This window comes from Ambystoma mexicanum, chromosome 5p (genome assembly GCF_040938575.1).
Source record: "Ambystoma mexicanum isolate Mex_15411 chromosome 5p, UKY_AmexF1_1, whole genome shotgun sequence".
Classification (NCBI taxonomy): Eukaryota; Metazoa; Chordata; class Amphibia; order Caudata; family Ambystomatidae; genus Ambystoma; species Ambystoma mexicanum.
Window position 1 is genome coordinate 389,912,635 of NC_090930.1, and position 19,542 is coordinate 389,932,176.

Below are 19,542 nucleotides of genomic sequence, written 5' to 3' on the forward strand. Positions count from 1 at the left end.
GCAGTTTTATGGTAGGGCTTGGATGCATGGGTAAAAACATCCCAGAAGCCCCCCATGCGATGGCCATTCTGTCCATTCACTGATGGAACTCGCAAGATCTGGGATGTTCGCCTCCTCTTCTTCCAATTCCATAGATGGCACAGTTCAGCATCTTTTCCTCCCTCCAGTCGATCAATCAGTTCTCCATGTTGGTCCTGATGGGAGGATTGGGCGGTACCCCGGGCCCCTCGGATCTTCGCTCCCTGTCCCCAGGTCGCCTTCCGTGGTCAGTCTCCATGTTTTCTTTCTCCTAGGACGACAAAGGAAAGCGGCAATACCTATTCATAGACATTTCTCCCCCACTATTGATATAGTGGGGCGACATATACATTTTATACTTTAATAGACATAGCATTCCAATTTTTAAAAACAAGATATAATTCAGAGACAGTGGCTTACAAGCGTCATAATTTTTTAGAGACTATATATGGGATATTTTAGGGTTGGAACTGAATTACTCTGGAGCGGCCCACTCTGGTATTGCAGAGGACTCCTCCAGTTGCTGCAGAGTGTGCCTGGGATGGCAACACTTCAGCTGATTAATATGGACCCACTTATCTTCCCCTTCCGCCAAATTACCTTTGGGGATGCGGATTTTGTAGGCCACAGGGGAGATCTTATCTATAATTTCAAAGGGCCCCTTGCATGTAGGCAAACATTTTCGCTGTTTGGCCTGCTTCCTTTGGAAATTGTATAGATAGACCCGGTCCCCCACAGTATATTCCTTCCTGGTGGTCTTCCAGGTCGTAGTGGGTCGTAGTGGGTTTTCATGCTATCAGCTGATCTTTCTAGATTCCGCTGAGCATAGGCAAAAGCATGCTGAAGGTGTTTCCTTAAATTCTCCACATACTCATGAGTTGTGGAGGCATTTATCAGTGTCTGCTCTTGGGTCCTATAGAGCAGATGCTGGGGAAGCACCATCTTGCGTCCGGTCATCAACTCAAATGGTGACATTTTAGTTGCAGATGAAGGGGTAGATCTGATGGCCATTAGGACCAGAGGTAATCGGATATCCCAACTTGGCCCAGAATCTGCCACAAACTTTTTTAATATGCTCACAATGGTCTCTCCACTGCTCCAGAAGAAGCTGGCCTGTAAGCAATGTGTAGCTTCCTTTTAACCCCCAGTATCTCCCACATCTTTGTCATTACTTCACTGGTGAAGTGGCTACCTCTGTCTGACTCAATCCTTTGAGGTAGACCAAAACGAGAAAAGATGTGGTTAATCATCAGGGCAGCTGCTGTTTCTGCCTTGCAGTTTGGGGCTGGGAGACATTCCACCCACTTGGTAAACAAGCATGTAACGGTCAACATGTACTTGTTTCCTCTAGACGAGCGAATTACAGGGCCTACAAAGTTGATTTGCAAATCTGAACATGGCAGTGTCATCCCCCTCTTTTGGAGAGGCGCACAGTGTGAGGGATGATGGCTGAAATTGTGCACACACAAGACACCCCTTCAAGTATTGGTCGAGGTCCTGCCCCATGTGTGGCCAGTATGCAACCTCTCTTAAGATTTCCAGTGTTGTGGGAAACCCCCTATGACTGGCGGTGGCCGCATCATGGGCGTGACTTAACATCAGGCTTCGGAATGAGGTAGGAACCACCCACTAATCATGGCTAGATTGGGATTTCCTTACCAACAAACCGTCTTGGATTCGGAACATCTTTGGACATTTCATCAACACTCTAAGGTCCTCCTTCCCAATGTAAGGGGAAAGTTCTCAGGGTCCTCAATGTGTTGGTAAAACTTACCAATTATTGGATCCCCCTTCTGAGCTGTAATCAAATCAGCATCAGGGGTCTCCTTACTCCATTGTGCAGTTGAAAGATCATTGTGAGCATTGGTCTGGAACCTAGTGGAACCTAGTGATGGCAGTGACCTGGATTTCCCCGAACAGGGACTCTTTTTCTATTAGATCCCCTTGGATGGCCCCGGTTTTGGCCAGCTGATCAGCTAAGTCATTTCCAGTTTTGTCTGGTTCCTCTACTTTGGAATGACCCTTGATCTTTTTCCAGTAGATGGTCATCCCATTTGATGTGACCAGATCATCAATATTTTGGATTAGCTTCCCATGTTTCAGTGGTTTGTTATTAGCACATAACATGCCTCTGGTTTTCCAATTAACCAGGTGCTCCACGAACCTGTTCCGTACATAATCCGAATCTGTGATTATGACCAGTTTGTGGAGTTGATGTTGGACAGCAGTGAGGATGGCCTGATGCACAGCCATCAATTCTGCCACCTGACTACTTCGGGGACCAATTTTGTATCCAGGGGAGGGTTCTGGGGACTCATTCACCCATGCATTCCCTACGCCGGCCACCAGTTCTTTCTCCCCATTGTTGTCAACATGGTACGAGCATCCTTCCACATAGACAGTGGGCATTCCCTCACACTTGTCTTCTTCAAAGATTTTGTGTGGGGAATTAAGGTATGCCTTCATGTTGTCCTTGATTTTTAGACTTTCGTCCTCGAGACAATTTTCTCTGGCACAATCATGCAATTCAGCCAGATCTTGCGCGAGGGGACTCTTCTTGTTTTGGCCATATCTGACCTCTACAGGAAAGCCTTGCATTGACAGAATCCAGGAAGTAATTCGGGAATTACTCACATTTCCGGCCCGGATTCTGTCACTTTGGAGATATTGCAGAGGCTGGTGTGGAGTCTCCACTATGATGTGTTCCCCCTGGATAAACGGGCGGTAATTCTTCAATGCCCACACCGTTGCCAGGAGTGCCTTCTCACAATCATTGAATTTTCCCTCCACAGAGGATAAAGTTTTGCTCGCATAGGAGATTACTTTATTGACCTTGTCATGCTTTTGGTATAATACTGCCGTCAAGCACGTATTAGAGAACCCCGTCTCCAGGAAGAACTCCTTGTTTCTGACAGGGTAAGCTAGGCAAGGCGCTTGTGAGAGGCTTCTTTTGAGTTGTCTTACTGCCTCGGATTGTTCTGGACCCCATTCCCACTTGACCCCTCCCTTCAAGAGATGAATCAGGGGTCTAGTGATCTCCGCGTAGCCTTCAATGAACTTTCTGCTGTAATTAGTCAGTCCAAGGAGGCTCCTTAGTTCCCGCAGAGTCGTGGGGTCTTTCAGTTTCTGAAGTGCTTCCACTTTCTTTTCCTGGGGACAGAGACCCTGAGGAGTAATCTCATGCCCCAAGAAATTAACACGGGTTCTACACCACTGTGCTTTCTGAAAGGAAAGTTTTGCTCCGGCGGCCCCCAACTGCGTCAGAACATAACGGATCTCTGCTATGTGTTCCTCCACAGATGAACTTTTGATGAGGAGATCATCTACATAAGCCAGGTTACCCCTCCCACCCAGGTCAGGCATGGCCTTATGTAAGAACATTTTGAATTCATTGCTGGAGTTGAGGTATCCGAAGGGAGTCCGGGTCCATGTGTACTGCTGGCCCCCAAAGGTAAAAGCCAGTTTGTATTGGTCCTCCCTACTGACAGGCACGGTCCAGTATCCATTGGTCAGGTCTATTGCAGTGAATACCTGTGACCCCTGAATCTGGGCCAACCCTTGGTCAATGTAGTGCAGAGGCCATCGGGAAGTATGGACCCGTTTGTTGAGCTCCCTAAGGTCGGCACAGAGTCTCCACTGGCTGTTTGGCTTCAATATTCCCAGCACCGGATTATTGAAGGTGCTGTGGACTGGACGGATTATTCTCCGGGACTCAAGGTTCTTAATTATTTCAGTAAGGGACTCCATGGATGCGAGAGGCAAGCGATATTGCTTCACAAACACTGGAGTCATGCCAGGGTCTGTGGGAATTGTTGTTGTGTGGATGTCGGTGCGACCACAGTCATATGAGTCTACCACAAAGAGATCTTGGAAATCCAAGAAAACTTGTTTCAACTTTTGCTTCTGTTCCAGAGTCACACAGGCATCAGCTAGGTTGACTCTTTCTTCCACCATCTGCCTGAAGCCTGGAAAGACTTCTGGTTTGGCTATCTCAGCGGCCTCCTCCAGGTGGGTGGAGAAGTCCCTGGTCAGAGTGCTGATTTGGACTGGAGGCTTCAGGTGGGTAAGGCAGCCCTCATGGACCTGGAAAATCACCTCATCCCTGCAGACGTCACAAGTCACATCTTCCTTACCATAAGGGCAAGAAGTGTACACCAGGAAGTTCCCCCCTTGCCGGGTGAAAATCCTGTCTGGTGTTGTATTGTCATCACTGTCACTGTAAAAACAGTCCTTGGGGATTGGTCCTAACAGTTAATTTCCTTAATCAATGGAGAAATGTCGGTCATCAACCGCCATTCCAATAATGGTGCCTGCGGCTAGAGTAATACTCTTTAAGTCGCTGTTATCCACCTCTATTGAAGTGGTGTCATGTTCTATGTTGACTAATGGTGTTGGGTTTACCCCCAACCCTTGCTGTTGGAGAGAAGCATTTAGATGAATATAAGTATCAGGGTTTTTCAATTTTTGTCCTCTTTTAACTTTCACTTCCAGGGAGAATTGTCGGTCCTTTCTGGGATGGTGACTTCCTCTTTAAGCTGAATTTCAACTGCATAAGGTAGCAATTGAGCTGACCTTAATGCTTTTTCTTGATCATCAAAGCCCATGGGATTATCCGCTAATCGGGACCAAGCTTTGAAGTTTATTAGGTCCAAACTAATGGCAAAGCGATTGAGAATGTCACTGCCTAAGTAAAAGGCGGCAGTGACGTCTCGCACGACCCAACAATTATGGACTATGCTCTTGCTGCCAATGGAGATTTTGAGCATGCACCTGCTTGGCAGGAGATGTTTGGAATTGGGTGCTTCCAGGTCCATTTCCCATTTGTCTATCAGTTTGAATGTGGGAATGGCTGGATCTTTTGGGAGTTGGCGGAACATGGCTTTGCTGATGAAGCTCTTACCGTTGTTCACACACACTCGAGCGAGAACAGAGTCCTTCCCATCATTTAAATGAACAGGGTTGAACAACTGCTCTCCAATTTGCTGAATATCAGCCAGGCTCTGAGCTGATTTCACATCTTTCTGGACTATAGGAGTGGGAGTTTCTGATTGTGGATTAGTAAAGAATTTCAGGGTGTTTCCTTCCAGTGTGGAATACCACCTTAAACTGGAAGGAAGGTTGATTTTCAGAAATTGAGAGGACCCCCCATCACCAGTCTGTTGTCCTACTGTTATTACTGTCACGTCTGGAATTTGGTTGTTCTGGAAGTGAAATTCTACTTGGTCAGATTTTTGTTCAACCATGTGGCAGGTACAGTTTAAACTAACATGGTTGACACTGTGTTTTAATTTTATTTGTCGGCTAGTCTAGGTCCAGAGGACCTTGTTTACGCAATCTATTAGGAGTGACAACCTTCTCAGGAGGTCATTCCCCTGTAAACAAGAGGTGCCCTCTGGAGTCACTATTATGACCGGGTGTTTCACCTTGTGTCGCCCAATTTTGATGTCCAAATCTGCAGTCCCCTCGACAGGAATTTCCTTCCCGTCAAAGTTGTGCAGTTGTCCAGGAAGAGAGGTGAGAGGAATACGGTAATTCTCCCCCCTTCCTGCATTTAGTTCACCAAAGGCCCTTTTGGACAGAAGGGTAGCTTGAGATCCAGTGTCCACCAGCGCTGAAATTGTACCCTGCCCCTGTACTTGTACCGGGGCATAATATCTTCCCTCCTTCTCCTCAAGGGGCACAGATAATGCACATTTTTGGACAACTGATGGGCCAATTTTCTGGTTTTGGACATTTCAAGAGAAGAGTTTGGGCAGAATTCTGTGGAGAGCCTTGAGAATCTGAAAGAAAAAGTTGCCAACTGGAGATCAGAGCCATTGTGGGTTTCCCTGGTTCCGGTTCTGGGCCGCCCCCCCCCTTTTTGGAGGCAGTCATCAGGATGGGTTGGACCCATGGGATTTTGGTTTTCTTGGTTCTGGGATGAGATGATGGGCGGCGGTAGCTCAGTCTCCATATCTCTGCAGTCTGGATTGGAATCCCTTGGGACCCATTTTTCCTTGGGAGGAGTTCCGCCATCTCTGAAGGAGAAGATCCTTTTCCCAGGATCTTCTGAGGATCCCTCTCCCTCAAATTGGAAGACCTGTACCTCCTCCACAAAGTGGGTCTGTTTGGGTCCTTTGTTTCTCCTACCCCCCCTCTGCTCCTTGGGAGGTAGGCTTTCAGGGGCAGGAGATTTTGTTTCCGGTTCCTGGTTTTCCAGGGGCTGTTTACAAGTTGGGAAGGAAGCTTCCTCCAAGGCTTTACAACCCCCTTCCCCTTGTGCCTCCTCCCTGGGAACCGGTGGGTTATCGGGGTGCTGCCCCCGTCATTTTTCTGGAGCACCAGGTCCAGAGTTTGGGGCATTCTGCGGTGGCGTGCTCATCTGAGGGTTCTGTTGAGCCCTCAGTATGTGACCCAGATCCAGTGCCATATTTTGGACCTGGCGCTCTAACTGGGAAACCCGCTCAGGCCTATACGGGGCTCTATTTTCTCCCCTGGGCTGATCCCGGGAAGGGTAGCTATCCCTTCTCTGGTAATACCCTTGGTTGGGAAGATTTGGGTACCCCCTCCACCCTTGGCCTCCCCTCTCCCGGATTAGGTTGTCTGGGCCCAGGGAATTGGGAAAAGAAGGATGGATGATTTTGGGGCTGGAAATTGGGTGGAAAAAAGTTCTGGCCAGGATTTGGTGAATTTCTGCCCTCCTGGGGGACGTTAGGAGGGAAGTTCCCTGAGTCAGGGGCTTGGCTGGATCCCCCCCTTGGGCTGGAGGAGTCCACACATAACCCAGGATGGGTCGGTTTCCCTTGTAGCGGGGACTTACATAATCAGGGGAGCGAGGGACCCCATTTGTGGGACTACCTCCTCGACTCCCTGTCTGTGACTGGCCCGAGGGCCTTCTGGGCATTATTAGGTGCAGGTAGGTTTTTAGGCCACCCCATCTCCAAATCCAAAACGGGGGTGACCTTTAACTCTGCCACCTTGGCAGCAGCAGGGGTGCTGTTGGTTTTGGGGTTTTTCTGCGCATTATTTTTTTTTTTGATGGGCTTCTGCACCTCATAGATCTGGGTAGCCTGTTCAATGACCCAGTCTAAAGATCTTTTCTCATGAAAATCTCTCACGAGCTGGGTCATTATGTATTTGGGTAAGGCATGGAAAAACGTATTGATAAATTCTCTGCTATCCGTGCGCACCCTTCTGGTGGTCTGCGCAAAAGCACGCTTTAATTCTTGCACAAACTCTTGTGGGGCCTGATCCTCCCCACATTGCAAATTGTAGGCTGCCTTGCGAGCCTCTTGAGGATTTCTGTGCACAGAAAAATGTTTCAAGATGGCCGCCCTATATGTGGACCACCTTGAATGGTTTTGATCCTCCAGCCCTGCAAAGAAACTGGAGTATTCTGGGGAGAATGTCCATTTGACGTACTGGATGCAGCTACTGCTGTCCTTCAATTGGAAAGTCTCCATCATTTGCTCATAGAGCTCCAAGTGTTCCCAAACAGAATACTTGGCGTTCTTATGATAAGGCGTGATGACACTCCTTATTGCCTTTATTTGTTTCAATGGGTCCTTAAGCAAGGCCCTTTTTGCCTTATTGGCCTTTTTGGTTCGGGTAACCCTGGTCCATTCATCCTCTGACTCCCAAGCACTGCTCCCAGAGGTGCCCGTCTGATCTTCCAGGTTTTCCCAGATTCTGCGAGCGTGGGAATGGCTGGCTGAATGTGGGGACCTGGTCTCCTGTGTCCTGTAACGCTCAGAGGAGTCTTCAGATCCCTCCTTGCAGCCAGGACTTGATGGGTACCCCCCCACTGACCTAACTGGGCAGAGGTTTTCAGGATGCCCTTAATGGGCCTACTCTCCTGGGGTTCCCCACTAAATTACACGGTGTTTGGGTGCCCATACCCGGATGCCCGCCCATCCATTCCTGGGAGGTACTGGCCTATGAGCCCCATACTTCTAGCTGGATAGTAATCTGCCATCCCCGTGGCCCTGGGCTCATGTGCATGAGGGGACTTGGGGGTGGCAGAGTCCAGGGACTGGGAGAGATGAAGGCCTCTGGTACTAGGGCTCATGAGGTTATGCTCAGGAGTTTCTCTTTCCCAGTGAACCTCATCTCTATCCGCCTCTGCTTCCTGTTGCAATGCAAGAGCCTGTGCTTTCAGTTCCTCAGTTAAGGCCTTACTAGACTCAGTCTCTCCTGCATTGCTACCTGTTGCTGGAGCCTATCATTGTGCTGGCAGAGAGCCTCATTCTCTCTCTGTGCCTCCTGATTAGTCCTGGAGTACTGGCCCAGTCTTTGCTGCAGGAGGGTTACCTCCTGAGCTGTGTCCCTATTGGCCTGCTCCTTTCTTGCCAGAGCATCCTCCACTCTCCTGGTGTGCTCTAACAAGTTCTGGTGTTCTTTTTGGAGGTCATCCAGTCCCTGGAGAGCCAGGTGATTTTCATCCATTTTCCTTTTTAAGTGGCAGACTTCCTGGCCTAAGGTATCCCTTTCCTGACTAAGAGCCTGCATCTGTGCCACCAGGTCTTCCCTTTGCCTTTGGAAGGCACCAGCTTTCTGGCGCTCCTGGTCAAACTCTGCCTGGGTATCCAGGTCTTTCAAAATCAGTTTATTGCTCTCTGCCTTCTCCCTATCTAGGTGGCTTTGCAGGGTGTCTACACATGCCCTATTGAAGTCTAACTGTTGCTCCAGCTTTTTCTGGCTCTGCAGTAGGGAGTCCAAACTTTCTTTGTACTCCTTCTGCAAGGCCAGAAATCTGGTATCCTGGTCAGCCTTTTCCTGTTGCAGCACATCCAAATCCTCCTTTATTTTTGTGATGTACTGTCTGCTGTCATTTTCTGACTCCTGGCTCCTGAGCAGCCTCTGCTCAGAAGAGTCCAGATCAGATTGGGCCTTCTCTAATGCCATCTGTTGCCTATTTGCCAGATCTTGGCCTTCAGCACATTTGTCCTGCATGGCTCCCATATATAGGTACAAATATGCCGCTATCCTGGCAATCTTATTATGTTCATCTTTGGCTTTAGGGGCCATATATAGTTCACTCAGGGCCACATCTAGGGGACCCTGATCTCTCCATATATCTGACCCTGTTTCAGTGACCTGTTGCGTGATTGCCTGCAACCAGACCGTTTGGTCCTGATGAGTCCACTCACCTCTCACAAATAGCTTATGTAAGAAGTGCTCTCTGGCTATTTTGATGTCTACCAGTGTCGTCATTCTGGAATTTGAGTTCCTTCCTGACTTACAGAAGTTTGTATTTTATTTTTGCAAAACAGACCATTTCCTTAGAGCGTTCCTTTGAGGAGTGCATTACAGCGTAACACAGCGTGGTGATCCGACCGGATATATGTCTCCTGTCAGTTAGCACACTGTATTAATGTGCACAAGTGATAGATCTAACCCAGAATCTCCGGCTACGAGCCCCCACTTTGTTAAGCGGCTTCACTTCAACAAGACAGCTAAGTCAATGCCTAGTCTGGGATGCTGAGGGAAACCCTTATTGATATATTTTTAGGTCCAGTTCATGAACTCTGGATGACAACCCTTATATAACACCCTTCTCTTAGAATCTCCCTGACCCCACTGAGCCAAGAAGTAGGTCTGTTTTGCAAATTTAAAAGGTTTATTTGAGAAATATAAACAATATATATATATATATATATATATATATATATATATATATATATATATATATATATATATATATATATCACACTTCTATAAATAAATTGATAATGGATATTACACTTGTGAAAATGAGCAGTAATCAGCAAGAGGTAACTTATGAATAGGAACAGAAGAATAAGGTGGGAAAGAATGCTTTATATGGTTCAAGGAAACGCGATGATGAATGAAATGCAGTACAGAAAATAACTTGATATGGCTTCAACAAAAGACAATGTAATCACTTTTCCCCTGGTGGCAATTCACCCCCCCCACCCTATATGCAATGCAAGGAGATGGAAGTAACACACACAGTCTTCGGGAATACAATCAAATACAATATGGAATTCAGTTCCCCCCCCCAGCAAGCTTAGAGGAAACAGGCAGAAGTTTGAAACACAGGCCCAAAATGCTTTTAAATGTGATGGCAATGGATGGGAAAATGTGCTAACTGATTTTAATTCCCTCTAGAGATTCAGGGTGAGTGAGAGATGCTTGTTGGTATTAGTTCAGGCTCACTTTAGCAATGCTCTATGAGTTATTACCAGGTTGCAAACGGATTTTTAACAAAGGAAAGAATGGAGCTGCTATTTTGACAAGTGGAGAAATTGACCCAAAATCGCAAATCGCGGTAAATTTCGCAAGTGCGTAAATCGCGATTGCGGAAAAGTATAGGGAGTAGGAAGTCGGTTCTAGGTTCGTTGGAAAGCCTAGAATCACAGCTTTAAAATTAAATTTCGTTCCTAGCCCAAACGGTTCCAGAGATACGGACGATTTAATAAAGGTAGATTTTCGGATTTAAAGTAAAACTCAAAATGACAGGTGACAGCTTGCATCTGCAGAATTGACAGGTGACAGTTGTGCTTTAGAATGAAAGATGACAGGATTACTAGGAGGCAGTTCTACTTAGGTTAAAATAATTTTTATTAGATTATTTTAACTAAGAGATTGGTTCTGCACAGTTCTGCTAGGTACTCACAATATAAAATTGAAATAGGCCTCGTCACGGATCTGGTCAACACGTCCAGCGGTGGTTCTCTCTGCTCGGCGGGTCAATCAGGCACCGGTTCTGCTCACAGCGATCTGGATCTCTGGTTCTGCTCACAGCGGTCTGGGTCAGCTCTGCTCTGCTGGTCTAGCCTCTCTGGATACAGCGGCCTCTGGTTCTGGATACTGCTCTGCTTTCTGGTCCGGATCAAGTGGATTCTGGATGTAACACTGCTTTCTGGGTACTGGCGAAAGGTCTTGGCAAAAGAATTCAGACAGCTCGCCCGGCTGTGGAATAGTTTGCAAATGATTTTAAGGATGCTGAGGCCTGCTGAGAAGAGTTCTCAGTTTGTGGGTTTAGGCCCTTGCTTTAAGTTCTGAAGTAAATTTCTGGTCTTTGAGGATTGATGGATGTGAAGTCTGGAGTCTCCCGGCAGAGCGTCCCGCAGAAAATGAAATTGAATGTCTCTGCCTGTCCCAGCAGTCTCTTTTTATGTGTTTTGGAAGTGGGTGTGTTCGTGTCATAACTGAGCCTGCCCCTCTCTACTTGTCATTGGCCCAATTCTCCCCTCTCCCATGATTGGGGGAATTGGGTTGTGAGTCAGAGTGATGAGGTCTGTTTATGGGTTAGAGGATCCTCCCCTGGTCAATTTGCCCACAAATCTATATTTGATTCAAATACATATTTCCCAGATACACAATTTGTTGAAATTACATGTACACATTATATATTCCTTATGGTCCATGCTTGTCCGCCTCTGATCTTCCTGGGGGCTTGCATTAAAAAATGACAACATTTTGCGCTTTTTGACTGGTTTACCAATATCGGACATTTACCAAAAATTACACACATGTGCGCAAGGAGTATGGACAATAATTGATGAAGTGTCAGATTTTTAACATGCAGACATTTGGAGTAAGACCCTATTTTCCGCTAGCAACCCCCTAGAATACACCACACGGTCCTAACGCCTCTTAAAACGTGCACAGAAAAATCACAAGAATAATGATATTACTTATATAATTCTGACAAGTCTGCACTATGAGTTATCTATCTTTTTAAAATTATGCTCTGGCCCAGATGGGTGTGGTTTAGGTTCCAAAGCACATGGAGGAAGCTTCTGTCTGCCCCCACCTTCAGCTCGGGTGGCTCCCAGAGGCACTTCTCCTCCCACTTCTCCCAAGAGGAAGCCACTTTACGGCCCCCCCAATATAACATTTGCCTGAGTCCAGGACAAGGCTTTGTGCAACCTCCTGCCGGGGCCCCTCCCCTAATCTAATCAGAGAGGTGTTAACTCCTTTTGGTGGGGAAGCAGGTTGCAGCTAGGCCTGGGAAGAGTGGCTGAGCAGGTTTCTCCTGTCGGGGGTAGTTGTCAGGCAGAATTCAGCTAAATGTCACTTTAGTTCCCAGTTTACATCAAACTTACAATTTTTACCTATACATTAAATAATTACGTCCTTCAAGTCATTTCAGAATATAGTTTTACATTGTATCCACCTCTTAGCAAGTCTTTCCTTGGTCTGGTTTGGGTTCCTCTGTTCAGTTTTACACAAAAGTCTGGTGGTTTTAAAACGCCGGCTTTCTGATAGTGGTGAGTACCGGTATTGCAACCATTTTTGGGATTAAGAAAATGAATTCCCCACAGTTCTGATTTGCTTTTTGGCAATCAGCATTGCCATTCCCAATGGTTTCAGGCTACTGTGTGTGTAGCCAATGGTGGTTTTAGGCAGTGCCCACCTGTGCTCACAACATAGGCAAAAATGGGTGGCAGCCTATTCTTCATGTTTTCCCTGTGCACTCTCTGGGGAGTTCTGGCCATCATGATGTTTTCCATGCCAGTACTGCAGTTTTATGGCAGGGCTTGGATGCATGGGTAAAAACATCCCACATAAAGAATGGTCTTGACAACCACACCCGAATATTACATCTTTCCACTTTACTCATCCTCCATTATCTCCTCACTACTAAAATCTTTCAACGTTACTCCATATTCATTTCCCATCAGGTGGCCCACAAAGTCTAGCACACCAAAGGAAGACTTCTACTCTCTCAACAATGGGGCCACCCTTATGACTAACATGCCCCAGCAAAATACAAACTGCATTCTTCAAAACCACACGTTTCTGCACATGCCTTCCTTACCATCCTACTAACACCACCCACACCTTTTCATTTACAGCAAAGCCAACATTATTGCTTTTACCTTGGGTTTGGTGGATCATCTAATACGTTTCACAGACAATTATGATATTTGAGTTGTACTTTTAATTTAATTTGGCCATGCCACATTCTTGCAAATGTATCAAGCCTTACTGCTTGCTGGAGTCAGCTTCTCATCCTGTTTGTTTTGAGGAATATTTTTCAATTCGCATAATGATTATAATTTCCTTTTGTTATGTCAAACCTTCTGTGCAGGTACAATGTCCCTATGGCATGTTGGCTGTGGCCACTGCAGATGCAATTACAATGATGTAATAACATAAATTAATATACAAGAATCATTGATGTTCTTCAAAGAAATTGAGGGATTGTATGTCACTAGCTGCTATCTACCAGGAGGAGCCATATGAATAATAAGTAATACGTGACATAACACAATGACAGAGAGACACACTAACATTATGTATGCCTTCATGTGATGAATTGACTTCTGCCCTGCAGGAGGAAATGGATGAGTAGAGGCTAAAACATCCACTAAGCCCTCACAATTCTACAAAAGAAGAGCCAATACAATCATAAAGGTAAAACAGGTATGCCCCATTTGCATTTGTGGTAATGTGGGCAGAGGGAAGGCTATACTTTCAAGGGGGCTATGACTGTTGTTCACTAGCAACCCAGCTGGAATAATAGACCAATATAAAGGAATGTCCAATCAAGGTTCTATAAAAAATATATATACTTTAAATACACACACCATGTGCAATAATAACTGACTTGAATAACACTACATAAAACCCTCTGCTGAGGATAGAACACATAATAAGCTAAGATAGCAAGATGCATCACTCAGAGTAATAAATCAGGGGTGTAAGGCATGTAATAACCACAATGTTCTTTAGAAGGATATGTACTTGGAAACACAAAGGCTTTAATGTGACCTAGCCAGTGTTCAAGGCCCAAAGAAGGACTAACAGGGCGGATAGCAGTTAATAATACATTTTCTCGTTTCTTGACTGTCCGGCAGCATCGTACGATGCCTTCTTGGCTCTGTATAAGTGAAGTGATGATGGGGAGAGTGCAAAAGGCAGCACCAGACGGTCCGGGTGATTTGAATGTGTCGAACAGCTCTTTAAACATGGATCCCAGTAGTTCAATTGTGAAAACACTAGGATCCCAGCTATCTTAGCTCTCAAGGTACTCTGGTTCCAATATAGGGGCTCAGGGACAAGATGAGTCCTTTTCTCATGCACACAACCACGAGGTAGTGTGGCACACAAGTGTAGGGCTCCTTCAACACATTGAGGTCCTGGATACTGCTGTGGCTGACAGAGAGGCAGGCCCTGTTTTAGCAGCAAGTCACCCCTATGTTCTCTGGGAATGGTTAGGGACCAGAGCCTGCCTCTACTTTATTCTACCTGTCCTCACCTCACAACTGGATCACTTTTGAAAGGATTGCTATCCCAACAAAGCCCAAACAAATGTGTCTTCAAGGGTGGCAGTCCAGGGATGAATCAATTATAGAGTAGCCAATCCCTTCTTTTATAGGCAAATGTCCACGGGTGATTAGTCTAAAGCTAGTCTGTTTTAGGGGGCCAATCCCTGTTTAATTTGCCTCCTTGCCTCCTAACATCACACCGAAAGTGCTTTTTGCAAGAGGAAGTGGACGGAATAAGAAGGAAAGATAGAGGCATATAGAAACAATATGGTGGAACGTTCCTGCAGCTGTACAGAGCTCCCTCTAACGACACTAACCCCGCCCTCTTCCCTTCTCAATTTGATAAAAGGCCTTTTGATAAGAAGCACCCAGGTATGAGGCCAAGTATTTAATGAATGGGTGTGCCCTTTGATTCCTATTCCCAGGGCAGCTTTCTATGGAATGGTTGTCATTCTGAAGAGGGTGTTACCTACCCTCAAGGCACAAATAGAGTCAAATCTTTTTCATTCATATTCAGAACTTCATTGAGCTCTCTCAGCCTCTGTCACTGATGGTCGACATAAGCCCGCCAGCTACGGTTAACTGGGATACTTTTCCAGTATTCACTGATGAGGCGGTCTTATTTGCTCTCTCCCGTAACAAATCTGCTGCCCCATTAGACCCAGTCCCTTTATCTGTCCTGCAGGATCTCTTGCCCAGAATTATTCCTATAGTTACCCAGGCTGTGAACCATTCTTGCAGCCATGGGCTTATTCCAGCTTAGCTAAAGAAAGCCACTGTAATTCCTTTGCTTAAAAGTCCATCTCTTGATGCTTCAATTTTGTCTAATTTTCGACCTATTTCTTTACTGCCTTTCTTCAGGAAGCAGCTCATAGCTTTGATTTCACCTCTTCTTTCTTCTTTCCTAGAATCGTCTTTAATTCTTGATCTTCTCAGTCTGGCTTCCGACCAGGAGGAGGTACAGAGAGTGTTTTAGTCTCTGTCATGGACGATCTGGTTATGCTGGCTGACAGTGGAGGAGTGGGTGCTCTGATTCTACTTAATCTTTTAGCGGCTTTCGATATGGTTGATCACCCCCTCCTCCTCTCTAGGCTAGCAGCTTTAGGGATATCGGGCTCTGTGCTGGCCTGGTTCACCTCCTTCTTGGTCAGTCAAGGCCAGTCTTTTTCTCTTCCTCCTTTTCTGTCCTCTGCCCGCTCTTTGTCCTGTAGCGTTCCCCAAGGCTCCGCCTTGTCCCTGATGTTATTTAACATCTACATCTGTTCACTGATTGCCCTCATCCGCTCCCACGGCTTTAGGTGCTATTTTTACGCAGACGACACACAAATCCTGGTCCGTTTAGACCTTGATCGGGACGGTGTGTCGTCTCTCTTGTATGAGTGTCTCTTGGCCGTGGGGGAGTGAATAAATACCAGCTGGATCAAGTTGAACGGGGACAAGACAGAGGTCTTGGTGGTGGGTTCCTCTGCCACCCCTGAATCTTGCACTTCTTCCTTTTGGCCTGTTCTTTGGGTGCTCTTCCTATTCCAGTTACAGTGGTGAGAAACTTGGGGGCTTATCTGTTCTCTGCACTGTTTATGGTGGCACAGGTTAGTGCTGTGAGCCAGTCTGGTCACTTTTTGTTGTGAGTTCTTCGTCGAGTTTTGCTCTTTTCTCCGGGCCGTCTGCGCCCACCGGTGGTGGCTACATTAGTCTCAAGTAGGATAAACTATTGCAATGCCCTTTTTTGGCTCAGCTGGCGGGTTTGATTCGACGCCTACTAATCTAGCCAGCAGAGTTGTGAGAGTTACCCCTTATGGTGCCCAAATCAGTCCGGTACTCCGTCACCTGCACTGGCTTCCAGTGCAGCAACGGATCACTTTCAAATCACTATGCATTGTTCATCGGGCAGTCTATCAAGTGGGACTAACATTTCTCCAGGATAGTTTCCTGCCTTATGCCCCCAATTAAGCCCTTCGTTCTAGTAATGAGTAGCTGGTGGTGGTTCCTAAATTCTGTCTCCAGAGAGTGGGTGGCAGAGCCTTATTAGTGGCTGCGGGTAGGCTGTGGAATAGTCTCCCTCTCAAGCTTAAGTCCATCAAGAACCATTGAGCCTTCCGCTGTTTTCTTAAGAGTACACTTTTCTGCTATTCATATCTTCCTGCACTTCTCTCTGTGCTTCTGCTATGTATTACCTTGCGCCATGGTGCATTCGGGCGGAGGTGCACGCAATAATTATTCATAACATAACATAACCCCCAAGTCTAAAGTCCAGCCATCAGTGGCAAATGCAGCCAGTCTGGGGAGAATTGTGGGATGTTTTTACCCATACATCCGAGCCCTACCTCAAAAAAACTGTACAGTACTGACATGGAACACATCATGATGGCCAGAGCTTCCCAGAAAATGCACAGGGAAATGCATGAAGAATAGGCTGCCACTCATTTTTGCCGATGTTATGGGCACAGAAGGGCACTGCCTAAACCCACCATTGGGCTACCCACACAGTAGTCTGAAACCATTGGGAATGGCAATGCTGATTGCCAAAAGCAACCTAAAATTGTGGGGAACTCATTTTCTTAAATCCCAAAAATGGGTGCAGTACCAGTACTCACCACTATCAGAAAGCCGGCGTTTTAAAACAGCACCAGATTTTTTTCTTTTTCATGTAAAACTGAATAAATGAACCCAAAACAGGCCAAAGAAAGACTTACTGAGAGGTGGATCCAGTGTAAAGTTATATTCTGAAGTGACTTGAAGGTTTATAACAAGACTGGCTGAGTTGTGGATTTCAGCAGTTTAAGTAAATTTGGACTGAAAGACACTAAAAATCTAAATGTTTAAAAGAAATGAGTGACCTACTTTTGAGTGTCACATAGGTTGCAATTGTTTAAATGTCATAGTTAAACTTAGAATCAGCATTCTAGCTGCATATGTAAAATGGTTAGTTTTATTTGAATGCAGAAAACTGGGTAACTAAAATTGACATTAGCTGTGGCCTGGCTTAAGGAACTGAATTCTGCCCACCAGCTACCCCCGACAGGAGTTGAGACTTGCACAACAGCTGTGTTCCCAGGCCGACCTGCATTTTGCTGCTCCCACCAAAAGGGATATGACACTTCTCTGATTGAATTACCTGGGCTCTGCAGGAAATTGAACAAAGCCCTGTCCTGACTCAGGGGCCGTAAAAAGTGGCTTCCTCCTGGAAGCAAAGGGAGGAGCACTGCCTGTGAGAGCAAGCTGGCTTGGCAGAACTGGAAAAACCAGAAATTCAACCTTGTGCTGGGGGGAAACCACACCCCTGTAGCCAGAATATGGTTTTAGAAAAAGATGAATAACTCATAGTACGGACTTGTCATAATTATTTAAATGATACCATAATTCTTGTGATTTTTCTGCCCACATTTTAAGAGGTTTTTAGAACCGGTGGCATGATCTGGGGGCAAGCTAGCAGTTAAGAGGGTATTACTTAAAATGTATGCATGTTAAAAATCTGACACTTCATCAAGTAATGTCCATACTCCTTGCGCACATGTGTATAAATTTGAGTAAGAATCTGATATTGGTAACCTGACCAAAAAGTGAAATATGTTGCCATTTCTGAATGCAAGCTCCCAGGAAGAGCAGATTTGGACAGGGTATACCTCCTGTGATATGTGATGGGTGCATGTAATTTTAAACAAATGTGTACCTGTGCAAATATGTCTTTTGGGTCAAAATATAGATTGTGTGTAATTTGACAGGGGTGGGTTCTCTGTACCATAAACAGACCTCATCATGATTACACTTCATTTCATTCCCCCAATCAAGGGGAAGAGGAGGAAGTGGCCAATGACAAGTGGAGAGGGGAAGAGCCTAGTGATGCTCACACACACCCATTTTCAAAACACATAAAAGCAGACAGTCAGGACAGATAGGGACCTTCAAATCCATTTGCTGCGGGTCGCTCTGCCGGGAAAATCCATACTTTACCTCCATCAACCTTCAGAGAGCCAACATAGAGACTTCAATCTATCCACATCCAGAGATCCAGACTTCAAATCTATCAATATCCAGAACCAGAGGCAGAGCAGAGCTGACCCAGACCACTGTTAGCAGAACCAGAGAGCTGACCCAGATCACTGTGAAGTGCCGAGACCAGACCAGAGTCCAGTCTAAAACCTGACCAGATCCGTGGCGAGGCCCATTTAATTCAATAATATAGTGTGAGTACCTAGCAGAACTGTGCAGAACCAATCTCTTAGTTAAAATAATCTAATCCAAGCTATTTTAATCTAAGTAGAACTGCCTCCTAACTGTCACCTGTCATTTGCAAAGCTGTCACTTGTCTTTTTGAACTTTAAAATTTCAAATCTGAAAAACGACCTTTACCATATCGCTCATATCTCCGTAACCGTTTGTCCTAGAGACTTGCAGTAACTTTCATCTGGAAGCTGAGATCCTAGGCTGTTCTAGGACCCCAAAACGATAGTGCTGGTCTTTGTAGTTCCTCTGTAATCACGAAAAACGCACTCGCGAATTTGCCGCGATTTGCAAATTTCTCAACGTGTGAAAACAGCAGTTTTCTTGCTTTCAGTTGCCAAAAATTCGTTTAACCTGCTAGTTACTCCTAGATCCTTGCTAAAGTGAGCCTGGACTAATATTAACTTGATACCACTCCCCCTGAACCTCTAGAGGGAATTAAAAGCATTTTAGCATATTTTTCACTTCATTGCCAGCACATGTAAAAGCATTTTGGGCCTGTGTTCCAACTTCTGTAGTCTAAGCTGCTGGGGTGAACTGAATTACATTTGATTGCATTTCTGAGAACTGTGTGCTTTCCTTCCATTTCCTTGCATTGCAGAAAGGGGGGGGGTGGATTGCCAGAGAAAAGTGATTACATTGTTTTGTTGAAATCATTTTGAGTATTTTCTGTATTGCATTTGTCATTCAACATTACATCCATCTGAATGTATATAAAGTATTCTCTACCACCTTATTCTTCTGTTCCTATTCACAAGTGTGCTAGTGCCAGACTATCCATTATTGATTACTGCTCAAATTAAGTGTGATATCCAATTATTAATTTATTATAAAGTGTGATATATATCTAAATTGTTCAAATTATCAAATAAACCTTTAAACGTGCAAAACAGAACTACTCCTTGGCTCAGTGGGGTCAGGAGGATTCCAAGAGAGGGGTGTTATATAGGGGTAGTCATCCAGAACGCATGAACTGGACGTAAAGATATATTAATAAGGGTTTCCATTCAGTATCCCAGACTAGGCATTGACTTAGCTGTAGTATTGAATTGAATCCTCTTACAAATTGGGGGCTCGAGCG